Source organism: Bidens hawaiensis, unplaced genomic scaffold, assembly GCF_021521415.1.
Source record: "Bidens hawaiensis isolate Kalapana, Puna unplaced genomic scaffold, B.hawaiensis_p1.1 tig00066407_1, whole genome shotgun sequence".
Taxonomy (NCBI): Eukaryota; Viridiplantae; Streptophyta; class Magnoliopsida; order Asterales; family Asteraceae; genus Bidens; species Bidens hawaiensis.
Window position 1 is genome coordinate 1 of NW_027501820.1, and position 14168 is coordinate 14168.

The window sequence follows — 14168 nt, forward strand, 5'->3', positions numbered from 1 at the left end:
GTGTGCATAATCGATGTGGTTAGTTAATACACTTACCTTAAGTGGTAAGTGTATGTCTTATATGATTTAAGTATGAATGAATGCTTGACGATGCATGAACTATCTTCGGATATTGCATGTACCGTCAAGGGATAGTTTAAAGATATGATTGATATATATACATATGATATATAAATGATGTATGTATGTACAGAAGTTATAATTATGAATGTATAGAAAGGTATGGAAGAATGGTTAGAAAGGGAACCAACCCTAATAATATCGGCGAGTGTAGGGAACCAACCCTAATAATATCGGCGAATGTAGGAGTCGACCCTAATAATATCGGCGAATGTAGGAAACCGACCCTAATAATATCGGCAAGGCTATAGAGAAGAATGCTCTTTAAAACGTATATGTATGAATGAAAGCACGTGTGTATGTAAATATGAAGGTATGTACCTTCGGGTGTATATGTAAGTATGTGAATGTATCGTATGTCGTCTGATTAACTAGAACTCACTCAGCGTAACTGACTTTTAGTATGTACGCAGGTTAATCGACTGAGACAGTCTTGAGGAAGACACATGGCAGGATTCGAAGAGGCTGACATCTGAAGATTTGTCGTGATGTTTTGAATACTATGTTTTATGTTATGTTGTTAGACGACAAGTTATGGATGTTTGTAATGAATGGTTGACTTTTATATTATTCCGCGAAAGTTTAAAATAACTCTGATATTCAGAACTGTGTTTATGAGTAAATCCAACACTAAAGTAGGGCACCGGGATCGGGGCCTTACAAGTTGGTATCAGAGCATAAGTTCGAGAGAATTAAGCATCCTACATACTTAGACTCGAACAGAGAATGGAATTTAAGTAACAAAAGAAAGAAGATGCCAGTTCAAGAAAGCCATGTGTCACTCAAGCAAGCTAAGTAAAGGTAAAATATATGATTAATTTCACATGTAAAGTAGAACGATGAATGAATGCAAGCTTAATTGCTAGAGAACGAGGTATGTTGTTAGCTTAATTGCTAAATAAAGAATGTATGAATGCTGGCTTAATTGCTAGGGATAGGAGTATATGATGATATGAACTGTTTGATTGTCTAACTTTAGAAGTAGAACTAGCACAAAAGGACTCACAAAAGGAAGTGAATAGGACACGAAGAGTAACGTGATCAGCTAATCACAGCTGGCCACTGTTATTACCTGTTAGCCTTACTATCCTTGTATTAAATGGTTCCTTAAGTGTGGCATTTGTGTTTCCTTATACAATACGAATGGCTGGAGCTAGAAAAGTTGCTGGAAATGGAGGACGTTCGGGACGTCGTGGTAGGCCACGCATTTTCCGAGAACCGTCGGTAAAATCGGCTACTAACACTGAGGGAGAAGGAAGTGAAGCTGGTCAAAATCCGAGTAACAACGAAGGGTATCAACTTTACCATGCTGTTCAAGCTGCCATTGCTCAAGCGGTAGCATCTGATGTGAAGAACTTGAATCTTGAAAAGTCTGCTGGAAGTCATGCGAGGACTGCTGAGAAGTCTGGGGAAAAGAGTAAGAAAGATGATCAAGGAGAGAAGGGTGACTCGAGCGAAGTTTGATCTGTGAAGGTTGATGATTGGAAGAGAGGCCGAGGCGGGTGTAACTACAAGTCATTCAAGGGTTGTGACCCGCCGAAGCTAATTGGCTTGGGAGACGCAATCGCTACTCTCCAATGGATAACCGCAATGGAAAAGGTTATGCGAATTCGCGAGTGCCGTCCCGACCAAGCGGTAGGTTATGCCACTCAGTCATTTAGGGATGAAGCTATGTACTGGTGGGAAAGTGTGGAGCAGATGAAGAGTCGGGAAGAGATTAAGGGCTTGAAGTGGGATGACCTGAAAGAGATGGTTATGAAACGTTTTTGTGCTGATGCTGAGGTGGAGAGGGCTGAGATGAAGTTTCTAAACTTGAAGGCGGGTAAGATGACACACCGCGAGTACACTACTGAATTCAACCGCATGTCTAGGTTGGTGCCTGACATGGTGAATACTGTAGCCAAAATAATCAAATGCTACCTCAGAGGGCTTCCACAGAACGTCCGCACCTTTGTCAGGGAAAGTAAACTAGGTACCTTAGACTCTGCTGTCGAACTCGCAGAAATGGTTTACGATCACCTGGCTGTGGATGATGTGGTGTTAAAAGAGAAGAGAGAGAAGAAATGGGTTGTTCTTGCCAAGCGACTCGGTACTCAAGCAAGGAACCCTAGAGATAAGCGACATAAAGTGTGGGAGAAGAGGTCATGTAGAATGTGCGGGAAGATACACGCTGGAGAGTGCAAGTGGGGTAATGGGTCTGATATGTTCCATAAGTGTGGGAAGTCCCATGGCGGGGAATGCAGATCAGGGTCAAATGCTTGTTACAAATGTGGTAAGATGGGGCACTTTGCTCAGGATTGCCATGCAAAGCCCACGTGTGATAAGTGCGGTCAGACAGGTCACTTGGCGAGGACTTGTACGAGTGATGAAGCTGGAGGAAGTGAGAAAAAAGATGCTGAAAAAGGGAGGCCAAGGACTAGGGCTTATATGCTGACTCAAGAACAGGCCAGACAAATTCCTGATGTCGTGACATGTACGTTTCTAGTGAACGGTATTTCTGCTTCACTACTGTTTGATTCGGGTGCGAATAGAAGCTTTGTAGCTACGACATTTAGTAATTTAGAAAAAATGAAATTTTGTCGTGTGCCTGAAACTTTTAAAGTAGAAACCGCGAGTGAGACCTCAATAAAAATATTTAGAATGGTTAAGGATTGTAAGATAGAATTAGAGGGACATGAGTTCCCTGTTACTTTGTATGTTATGACCTTAGGAGGGTTCTATGTGATTTTGGGAATGGATTGGCTATCTGAGTTTGAGGCCTAGATAGTGTGTAAGAGTAGGTTAATAAGGTTAAAATCCTTGGATGGTGTTGCGGTGATGGTTTATGGTGATAAAGAATGTTCAGGACTTAATGTCATTTCGATGATGAAAGATGAAAGATTGTTGAGATGAGGGTGTGGTGCCTACCTGGCGTATGTTGTCAAGGCTACGGCCGAGACGAGAGAAGTGAAAGACGTTCCCATCGTGTGCGACTATCCAGAAGTGTTCCTTGAGGACCTTCCGGGTTTGCCACCGGAGCGTGAAATAGAATTTCAGATAGACTTAGTACTAGGAGCCCAGCACGTCGCGAAAGCACCTTACCTCCTGGCGCCATCCGAGATGAAAGAATTAATGTCCCAACTACAAGAACTCCTCGATAAAGGCTTTATAAGACCGAGTGTTTCCCCGTGGGGCGCACCGGTGTTGTTCGTTAAGAAGAAGGATGGAAGTATGAGAATGTGTATAGACTATCATGAGTTGAACAAGCTTATGATGAAGAACAGATATCAGTTGCCACGGATCGATGATTTGTTTAATCAACTACAAGGATCGAGTTGGTTATCTTGAATAGACCTTAGATCAGACTATCATCAGCTGAAAGTGAAGGGGGCAGACATCCCTAAGACAGTGTTTCGAACACGGTATAGACTCTACGAGTTCCTCGTGATGTCATTCGGTCTAACGAATGCTCCCGCAACATTTATGGAAACGATGAATAAGGTGTGTCGGCCGATGTTAGACAAGTAAGTTATCATCATTGACGATATATTGATTTATTCTAGGAGCGAGACCGATCATGCTAAGAATTTAAGAGAAGTGTTGGAGGTTTTGAAAGAGGAGAAGCTGTATGCTAAGTTTTTGAAATGCGCATTCTGGTTATGTGAGGTACAGTTTCTTGGTCACGTGATCAATCCTGAAGGGATTACCATGGACCTAGCTAAAATTGAGGCGATAACAAACTGGAAGACTCCGCAAAACCCGACTATTATACGAAGCTTCTTAGGGTTGGCTAGCTATTACAAGAGATTCATCGAAGGCTTCTCCAAGTTAGCTGCACCGTTGACCGGTATGACCCGAAATTCTATAGTATTTCAGTTGGGGTAAGTTTCAAGAAGAAGCTTTTGAGGAATTAAAGAAGAGACTCACGCAATCTCCAATCCTTGCTTTACCCGATGGTGACAAGGATTTGGTTGTTTGTACTGATGCTTCGCATCGTGGGTTAGGTTGCGTGTTGATGCAACAAGGAAAGTTTATAAATTATGCGTCCAGACAGTTGAAAGTTCACGAAAGTACTTATCCGACGCATGACTTAGAGCTAGAAGTAGTAGTGCATGCTCTTAAGATATGAAGACATTATCTGTATGGTACAAAGTGTACTATTTACACCAATCATAAGAGTTTGAAGCATTTCATTGCACAAAAGGAGCTGAATATGAGACAGAGAAGATGGTTGGAGTTGATAAAGGACTATGACTGCGATATCAAGTACAACCCTGGTAAGGCTAATGTGGTCGCCGACGCGCTAAGCCGTAAGAATAAAGAAGTCATTGCAACAGAAAAGTCTTATAAGTTGCTAATAAATTCATATCTCTTTGGAGAAATCATTGAGATTCAGTTTGAGGTGCTTGGAGATGAATGATTTATGAAGAAGGAAAGAATTTTCGGACAACAAGATGAGCTGATGGAACACACTCATGGTGTTAAGATTAGGTTTGACCGTATGTGGATTCCATGCCATGGAAATCTCAGAGGTCGAATCTTAGATGAATCTTACAAGTCGAGATACTCAATTAATCCAGGATCCACCAAGATGTATCAAGACCTGAAGAGATTATTGGTGGCCAGGGATGAAGAATGACGTAGTAAGCTACGTTAGTAAACGCTTAACTTGTTTACAAGTCAAAGATGAACACCAGAAGCCTTATGGGAAGATGCAGCCTTTAGAGATACCAGAAAGGAAATGGGAACACAACACCATGGATTTCATAACTAAGCTACCCTGTACAGCTAAACATCATGATACCATTTGAGTGATTGTGGACCGGTTGACGAAAAGTGCTCACCATCTGCCTATACGAGAGGCCATCTAGTCATAAACGTTAGCGAATGTGTTCATAAAAGAGGTTATGGTTAAGCATGGAGTGCTATTATCAATCATATTTGATAGAGATACTCGCTTTACTTCAAGATTCTGGAAGAAATTCCATGAATCTATGGGAACAATACTGAACATTAGTACGGCGTACCATCCTCAAACAGATGGGCAGTCTGAAAGGACTATCCAAACCCTTGAGGATATGCTACGTGCTTGTGTGTTAGACTTTGGAGGAAGTTGGGATGATCATCTACATTTGGCAGAATTCTCTTATAACAATAGCTATCATTCAAGTATTGGTATGCCACCGTTTGAGATGCTATACGGTAGGCGTTGTAGAACTCCTGTATGTTGGGGGAGATTTTGGTCAGAAGAAACATGGAACCTAGAAATTGTGCAAGAAACCTCATCAAGGCTTGATCAGATCAAGGCAAGAATGAAAGCTACTCAAGATCCTCAGAAGTGCTATGCTGATAACCGGCGACGACCAATTGAGTTTGGCATTGATGATAATGTGATGCTCAAGGTCTCGCCCTGGAAGGGAAATATTCATTTCCGGAAGAGAGGAAAGCTAAGTCCAAGGTACATTGGACCGTTTAAGATTGTTTAGCGTGTGGGTGAAGTAGCTTACAAGCTAGATTTACCCGAGGAGCTAGAAGAAATTCATCCTACCTTTCACGTTTCTCATATGAGGAAATGTCTTGCTGATGGCACGTCACATGTGTCGTTAGTAGACATTGAGGTTGATGAGCAGTTAAACTATGTCGAGAAGCCAGTAGAGATCGTTGACCACAAGGAAAAGCAACTCCGTCACAAGGTCATTCCCTTGGTAAAGGTGATATGGAAGCATCGTAAAGGATTGGATGCCACTTGGGAAGTTGAAGAAGAGATGCGCAAGTTTTATCCAGATTTCTTTTAGTAATAGTTAGGTTTCAGGGACGAAACCTCTTTAAGGAGGCAAGAATTGTAACATCGCGTTTTCTCGTTTTGGTAAATAAAATAAAATATGAGCTATTATGAGTCGGGCTAGTGTTTGGTTAAATAAATATGGGTTATGGACTTGGATTAAATAGGAAGTAAGAAAAGACCATGGGCTTAAGCCCATGACCCATAATATATAAACGTAAATTACTCATTAATCCATCCATTTCACCCATTCCATACACCATCCAAAACACACACTTAATCTCTCTCTCATATTTCTCTTCTCTCTAGCCGAAATAACCAAGAAAAATAGAGCATCGATCCGAGGTAATAATATTATGATATCTTATGGATCCAAACCCTCTAGATCTATTCGCGAAACGACGAGCCGACACCCTAAGCCGTTAAAGTCACGAGATCCAGATGGAATCGGGTATAAACCGGTCAAAAGACGAGCTTAGGAGTCACCCTAGCTCGGATCTGGATCGAACGAGACGAAAAATGGTGAAAAACGGTGCCAAATACGTTTTTTCGGCCACCGCTCGGTTTTCCGGCACGGCGGCGCCGGAAAGACGGCGCTGAAAAGGCGACACAGATTTTAAGGATGTCAGGGAATGTTTCTGACATTCTCTGACCTAACCCTAATTCGTTAACGGAAGAATAACGAATTAGCATCAGTTCGTTATGCCCATTCGTTAAGGAAATATAAGGAATTAGCAGCAGTTCGTTATGTCCTTCGCTACAAAGAGATAACGAATGAACCCTCATTCGTTAGAAGGTTCATTCATTATAGAGGGTCATTCGTTATAAGGGCCAGTTCGTTATAAAGACTTGTTCTTTATAAAGACCAATTCGTTATGAGGGTCAATTCGTTATAAGTTAAGGAGTAACGATGCATGAACGATTTTCGGATATTGCATGTACCGTCAAGGGATAGTTTAAAGATATGAATGATATATATATACATATGATATATAGATGATGTATGTATGTAAGGAAGTTATAATTATGAATGTATAGAAAGGTATGGAAGGAATGGTTAGAAAGGGAACCGACCCTAATAATATCGCCGAATGTAGGGAACTGACCCTAATAATATTGGCGAATTTAGGGAGCCGACCCTAATAATATCGGCGAAAGTAGGTAACCGACCCTAATTATATCGGCGAATGTAAGGGACCGACGCTAATAATATCGGCGAATGTAGGGGACCGACCCTAATAATATCGGTGAAGGTTATAGGGCAGAATGCTCTTTAAACCGAATATGTATGAATGAAAGTACGTATGTATGTAAGTAAATATGAAGGTATGTACCTTTGGGTGCATATATAAGTATGTGAATGTATCGTATGTCGTCTGATTAACTAGAACTCACTCAGCGTTTGATATAATGCTAAATATTTATGTTTCCCGTGTATATTTTAATTAATATTTTAATAGTTTTTATTCGTTTTTAGTCGAGATTTGTATACTACTAACTTTTTTATGTTTCGTAGGTTCCGGGATTTGATCGTGATTAAAAAGGGCGAAAAACGAGCTACAACGAGCCGAAACGGAGATCCGGAACGCATCAGGAAGGAACCGGACAGAGAACCGGTCAAACTGGGCCGGTCTGACCGCCCCCCTAGGTGGAGCACGCGGCGCTGCGCCTAGGGGAAAGGCGAAAAGGCCTGGGCGCGGCGCCTAGGCACAACTGGGTTAAAATTATTTCGTTTTTGCTTATTGTCGGGCCCTTGTTTTCGCTATTTAAACACCTTTAACTTAAACCTGACATAACCTGAAGCCACCGGCCGAAATTAAGAGTTTTTGGAGCCATCTTACAAGTCTTGTGGTGATTTTGAAGGCAAGAGAACATCTGGTGAAGAGCTAGACGTTTAAGATCGAAGAATACGGGTTTTATCGCCTTTAATCTTGCGTTCTTTATTATTACACCATGTTTTCAGTTTCTATTACTTTGTTTCATTTAGACTTTATGATGCTAGGCTAAATTCCATAGACTGCCTAGGTCGTGATGAACCTTAGTTCGGTTTGATTTTATTTGGATTTTCGTTTCGTTATAGATTTTATGTTATAAGTAAACTGTTGAGTTTGATTTAATTAATGCGTATGATTGCTTGGTTTTGTTTACTTGAATTTATTGTTTCACATTGCACTCGGTGATTGTTTCATAGGATAGGGTTTTGTTAGGTCATTTACTGTGTGTTCTTGACTAGTTTGCGATTAATATCGATTAAAATCATAGAAACAATAAAATCAATTAAATAGATAAAAGTGAGCTGCTAGTCTAAAAAGCTGTAAGGTGATAGGCTATTAATAGATCTTTGCTTGTCGGGATTGCTAGATTTAGTTCTTTATAAGGAGTCCGTCTATGTTTGATTGTCAGCTTAGTCTATTAAGTTAATTGAGTCTGCTTTGTTATCTTTGAATTCCGCGCTGTAAGGTAGGTTTTCGTCATAAAAGATACTTAGACATAAGCGATTAAATACCCGTAAGGATGTTTAATATAAAACTGGTGAGTCTTAAAACTTGTTAGAAATCCATAGGCGTCTTCTTGAAGTTCAAGGGTCCTGTTCGGGTTTTCTGTCAAGGGTCTATTTTATGATCCCGGTTCCATAACTTGCGTTTTTCCATTTAAATTAATAACCGTAACTTTGGGGATTTCGGCCTGGGTAGTTAATCTAATCATCTGAATTAATCCAAGTTTTCTTAATTGTTTCTTTAGTTTAAAGTAATTGAGTTTAAGTTTAATTAATTAATTAATTAGTTTAAAGTAATGATTATGTTTTATTATTATTTATTAATTAGGGTTTGTTTTAATTAGTTTTAATATATAGTTTAAACCCCCTCAAACATTATTATTAAATAGTCACGTCTTGTAGTTGAGTCTAATTAGCTAGTATACGTAATTTATAGAGTCTCGTGGGTTCGATATCCGAACTTACTTAGCTGTACTAGAGTCGACCGGTTCACTTACCGGTTAGTAGTTTAGTTAAGTTAAGAGTCTAGAATTATTACTTAGTGTCTAGATTAGTATAATTTTAGTTATTTATTTTATAACTACTTTTAGCACATCAGCGTTGCTGACATTTAATATACGCACAAGTTAATCGACTGAGATAGCTGGCTTGAGGGAGACACATGGCAGGATCCGAAGAGGCTGGCATCTGAAGATTTGTTGTGATGTTTTGAATACTATGTTTTATGTTATGTTGTTAGAAGACAAGTTATGGATGTTTGTAATGAATGGTTGACTTTTATATTATTCCACGAAAGTTTAAAATATCTCTGATATTCAAAACTGTGTTTATGAGTAAATCCAATGCTAAAGTAGGGCATTGGGATCAGAGCCTTACACAGAAACCTGAATGAACAATGAACCCTAGAATATCAAACTGATCAAAGCAGTTAATGATCGATCAATTAATGTTAGGGTTAAGATATAGCAGTGAATGACGAACGTGATCAAGTATTTAATTACATCATATGTAGCTAGAACAATGGTTAACGAGGACAGAACAGGTCTGGCTTCACGAGGGTATAGAACACAATCGAAACGGCGGTGATAATAAAATCAATTATAGGGGTATTGTCGGCGAGGTTATAAGGATTAAATTTGCAAGATTAATTGCATTTATATAATCGTTTGAATGTATAACTAATAAGGGTTAGGGTCGGCTAGAATATTGTTAATTGCGAATCTGATCTGATTTGATTAACATAACATGGGTGTCGGTTAGGCCGATTTGAGGAAGGAACATCACATAGTTGATTCAATTTCCAAGTTGAGGCCGATAATTGAGGTCCACGCCACGAGATAGTATGAACAGGTAAGATAATCCGATAGCGGGTCTGGGTTTTTGATCAGGATACGGGTCATGGTGACCCGTTAGAGAAAATGGATTATAACATATTTTAATTTCAGCCCCTTAATGTTTAAGATGGATACATTTTTAGGTAAAACCTTAGTTAAGGGTTAGATTTGTCATATTTTGCAAATTAAATTATATATATATATATATATATATATATATATATATATATATTATGTAACTAATTAAATAATAATTGTTAATTTATTCGATAAACACGATAAAAGTTCCCGAACATAAACGCGGGTCGGGGTAATATAAGTTGGAAAAACCAAGTTGTTACATCATGTCACTAATCTTCACCCATTTCTCACAAATAAACCCCAATATCTTATCCTTCAACTTAGCCATCTAATCATTATACAACTCTGCTTACCAAAGTGGATCAATACCCAACAGGGGACCTCCACTATAGGTTTAGGAGGAGGTGTCATACCTTCATCTTCATATTATACATGCATAGGTTCATTATCTTCTTCTTCATCTTGTAAAATCAACCTTCTTTTGGGAAATTGAGGTTCCGGTGCAGTTGAAGATGATCTGGCCTTACCCTTGTTCCTTGGTGGGTTCTTTCTCGTGTCCTTAGTTTTTCCCATACTGCATAATAAAAAACAAACAAACAAACCAAATCAACTGGTGGATCCACATATAACTAACTCCAACATAAAACTCCCCTATACTTGTTGGTGGTTATGGATACATGGCTTGCTAACACCAATGTTTAACATCACAACTTCAAAGGTTGTAAATTATCCATTTAAACACACACCATTCCAACACCTTATTATTTTTGTTTAAATGCTGGATTATTGTGAATCAAACACAACTCTTATAACAAGTTCAACAAGCCATCGTAACCAAATCATAATAACCAACGTCACCCATATTCAAAATCCCTAATAATTTCTAACATACAAGCATAAAAGAATCATTCAAATAGCAACCCTCAACCTCATTCAAAACCCACAATGTCTATATTAAAACTCTAACAATATATCTCATGAATCTTCAAGAAAAACTAGTAAAAGACATACCTTGAATGCTGAAAGATGTTGCTGCAAGCTTCAATTACTAGAATAAACATTTATAACTGAAAAAACCCAAATTTAGGCTCTAGGGTTCGTCACTCTCCACCACGAATTCATTCAAAAATGAGGTAGAACCACTGAAAATGATACCACCAAATATGAATTAGATTAGCGTCCGGAATCAAGAGATTTGATGGAGGAATGAAGAAGTTAGGGTTTTGAAGAAGAAAGCTTTTGGTTGGAGAAGATGTAGAAGAAGGAAGGAAAAAGAAAAAGTTGTTGATCTTTAAAAACCGATTTTTGAGAGTGTGTGGTTGACATGTTTTCTTGTTTTTATATTTTTTAATTCATTGTTACCACCGTAAGCTACGGATTTGCCACCATAGCTTACGGTGGCTGGAACAAACAAAAGTTGTCGTATGGCAAAACCTCATGGTCATAGCCCACGCTCCTGCTGTAAGCTACAACTTCACCACCGTAGCTTACAATCTCTACATTACTCATTCTTTTAAATATTAATATTAATTTAATAAAACTTAAAAAAGACCGGGTTGCCTCCCAAGAAGCGCTGAACTTATTGTCTACAGCTTGACGTTATCTGTCCCTTAATAGTCCGCTGAATAGGTCATCTCTATCGCTAAAAATCTTACCACCGAATCATGTATACTCTTATTTAAATTTGCATATTCCAAATAGGGTTTTAACCGATGCCCATTCACCACTTGTCTTAGGTGATCGTCAAAATCTTCAATTTTGACCTCAGCAAACTCGCTAACACGCTTAACATGATACGGCCCGGAACATTAACTTTTCAACTTACCCGGGAAGAGTTTTGCCCTGGGGTTATATAACCATACCCACTGTCCCTCTTCAAACATCTTTTTCTTAATCCTAGCATCATGCACTCACTTCATCATATCCTTATATACCAAGGAACATTCATAAGCTTCGTCCAGCAAGTCCTGCAACTAACATATATTCAGTTTCCTCTCTTTACCTGCACACTCATAATTCAGGTTAACCATTTTCACATCCCATAGTGCACGATGAGCAAGTTCCACAGGTAAATGGCATCCTTTCTCATAAACCAACCAACAGGGGTGGTACCGATAGGCATTTTAAAAGCGGTTCGGTAAGCCCAAAGACCATCATTTAATTTAGTTGACCAATCTTTACGATTGAGTCTTACCGCCTTTTGTAAAATTTCTTTTATTTTCCTATTAGATATCTCCACCTAATTGCTCTGCGGATTATAAGGGGTGGTTATTCGATGGTTCTGAAAGTCCTATGACATGTACGGATCGAAATACCGAGTAACCAATCTACTATATAACACAATGTGTGGAAAACATTATGAGATAAAGAACACAATAATATTTCACCTTCTAATATACTTTATATTTCACTTTAAGATTCAACAGTACAAAGGATATGACAGATCAAATCAGTACAAGAATGAATCACTACTTAGAAATTAGAATGAACAGATATGACTCATATTTATAGACATAACTATCCATCGGACAAGACTTATCCGACGGAAATAACATATCCGCCATATAAGTACTTATAAGTTGGATATCAACATATACGTTCATATTACATTTAAGCCTATTACAAAATACAAGATCCTAGCTTTAGACATTGCGCACTAACAAACTCCCCTTTGGATGATGCTAGATCTTGATGTTCTTCACTCTATCATCACAACAACCTTTGAAACATTTATATAACTTGTTGATATACTAGACATTGGTCAAATAAAGTTTAAAAATTTGGATCTATCAAATTACCCATGGTTGCTTGACAACACCCCAGTCATCCGAAGATTCATTCTGTTGACCTTGGTTGAAATCTATTATATTGATGGTGAACAAAATTTTCAAAAGAACACCATCTTAGATTCTGATTATATATCATATACTCAGACAGATTATATCATGATAACAAATCCACCATCATTCGGATATTAGATATGACATAGAATCTTGTGACAATCCTTTTCATTCTTTCCTTTTAAAATCCTTGAAGCCTCTTCAACATCTTCATCATCATCCGACACATCTTCATCCTTTGAATCAATCATCATCTACAATAACCAAAACAAACAATGAATATCTGATATGAAAATGAAATAATAAGCAAAGATTTCTCACAACATCGTTAATTTTGACTTTTCCAAAACCTTAATTTTGACTTTTTCAAAAAATCTGCTGACTAATCAAACTGACAATGACAGTCAAAATCAAATTTCATTAATCAATACATCAATTTTTGTCACTCATATTTTCAAAATGATCAAAAAAACAATTCAATTTTGAACCCTTTAAATACTTTTCGAAAACATTTATCATCATAGACGAGAACAAATATACTTGATAATGCATTAGATATCATATAATAAACATTAAAATACATGGAGTTGCATTATAACCAATTCAAACTGATTAATCTATCAGATTTTCCGATTAAAACTTGGTTTTTATGTAGTAGTTCAATCTACAAAGTATATAATAATTTTCCGATCAAAACCTGTCGGCAACCCTCGATACTTGTGTCTACAGCCACTCCACTAGGCAATACAATATGTTCAGAATATAATCGTATACGAATATGACCAGATATGATAAAACAAACGGATATAATGAGTCAAATGTATAAGTCACTGATATTTATACCACAAACTTATCCGCCGAATATGCTTGATAAGACATACGCGCCGTATATGTATTATACATATACGACCTATATGTAACAAATCACATATACGCTGTATATGTTTAATACATATCCGCCGGATATGTAGTATTAAACATATCAAACATAAAATTCACACTTTCGAGTTCGATCAAGTCCAAAATAATGACCTTGATTAAACTAATATGACAAAAACTCACTTCTTTAAATCTTTTTGTAAAGATCAAGTCCAACTTAATGACCTTGATTTACAATTTATCCCTTTGAAAATGGTTTCGAAACAATAACTCAGTTTGAAATTCTCAACTTTCATCCCAAAATATAGCAAACCATTCATCAGAGTCAAAAAATAACTCAGAACAGTAACATATTTTTGGTTGAACAACAATTAAGAAAAATCAAACTATTTACACACAATTTTTTTCGTGAATTGGAGTAGGGAATCATATTGACCAAATCACCTTTCCATCATAGTTTTATATTCCAACCTTCTTATGAGTGGCGTTAAGTCAGTCATTGGTATTGTTGTCCACTTAACTTTAACAACGTGTTCAGAAACTTCAGTGATATGATTAAGATTCAATTAAGCACAAAATATCAGGAAATGATCAGTCTCTATCTTGATTCAGACTTATTTTGATTTTTACCATGTCACCCAACTTGACTTAAACCA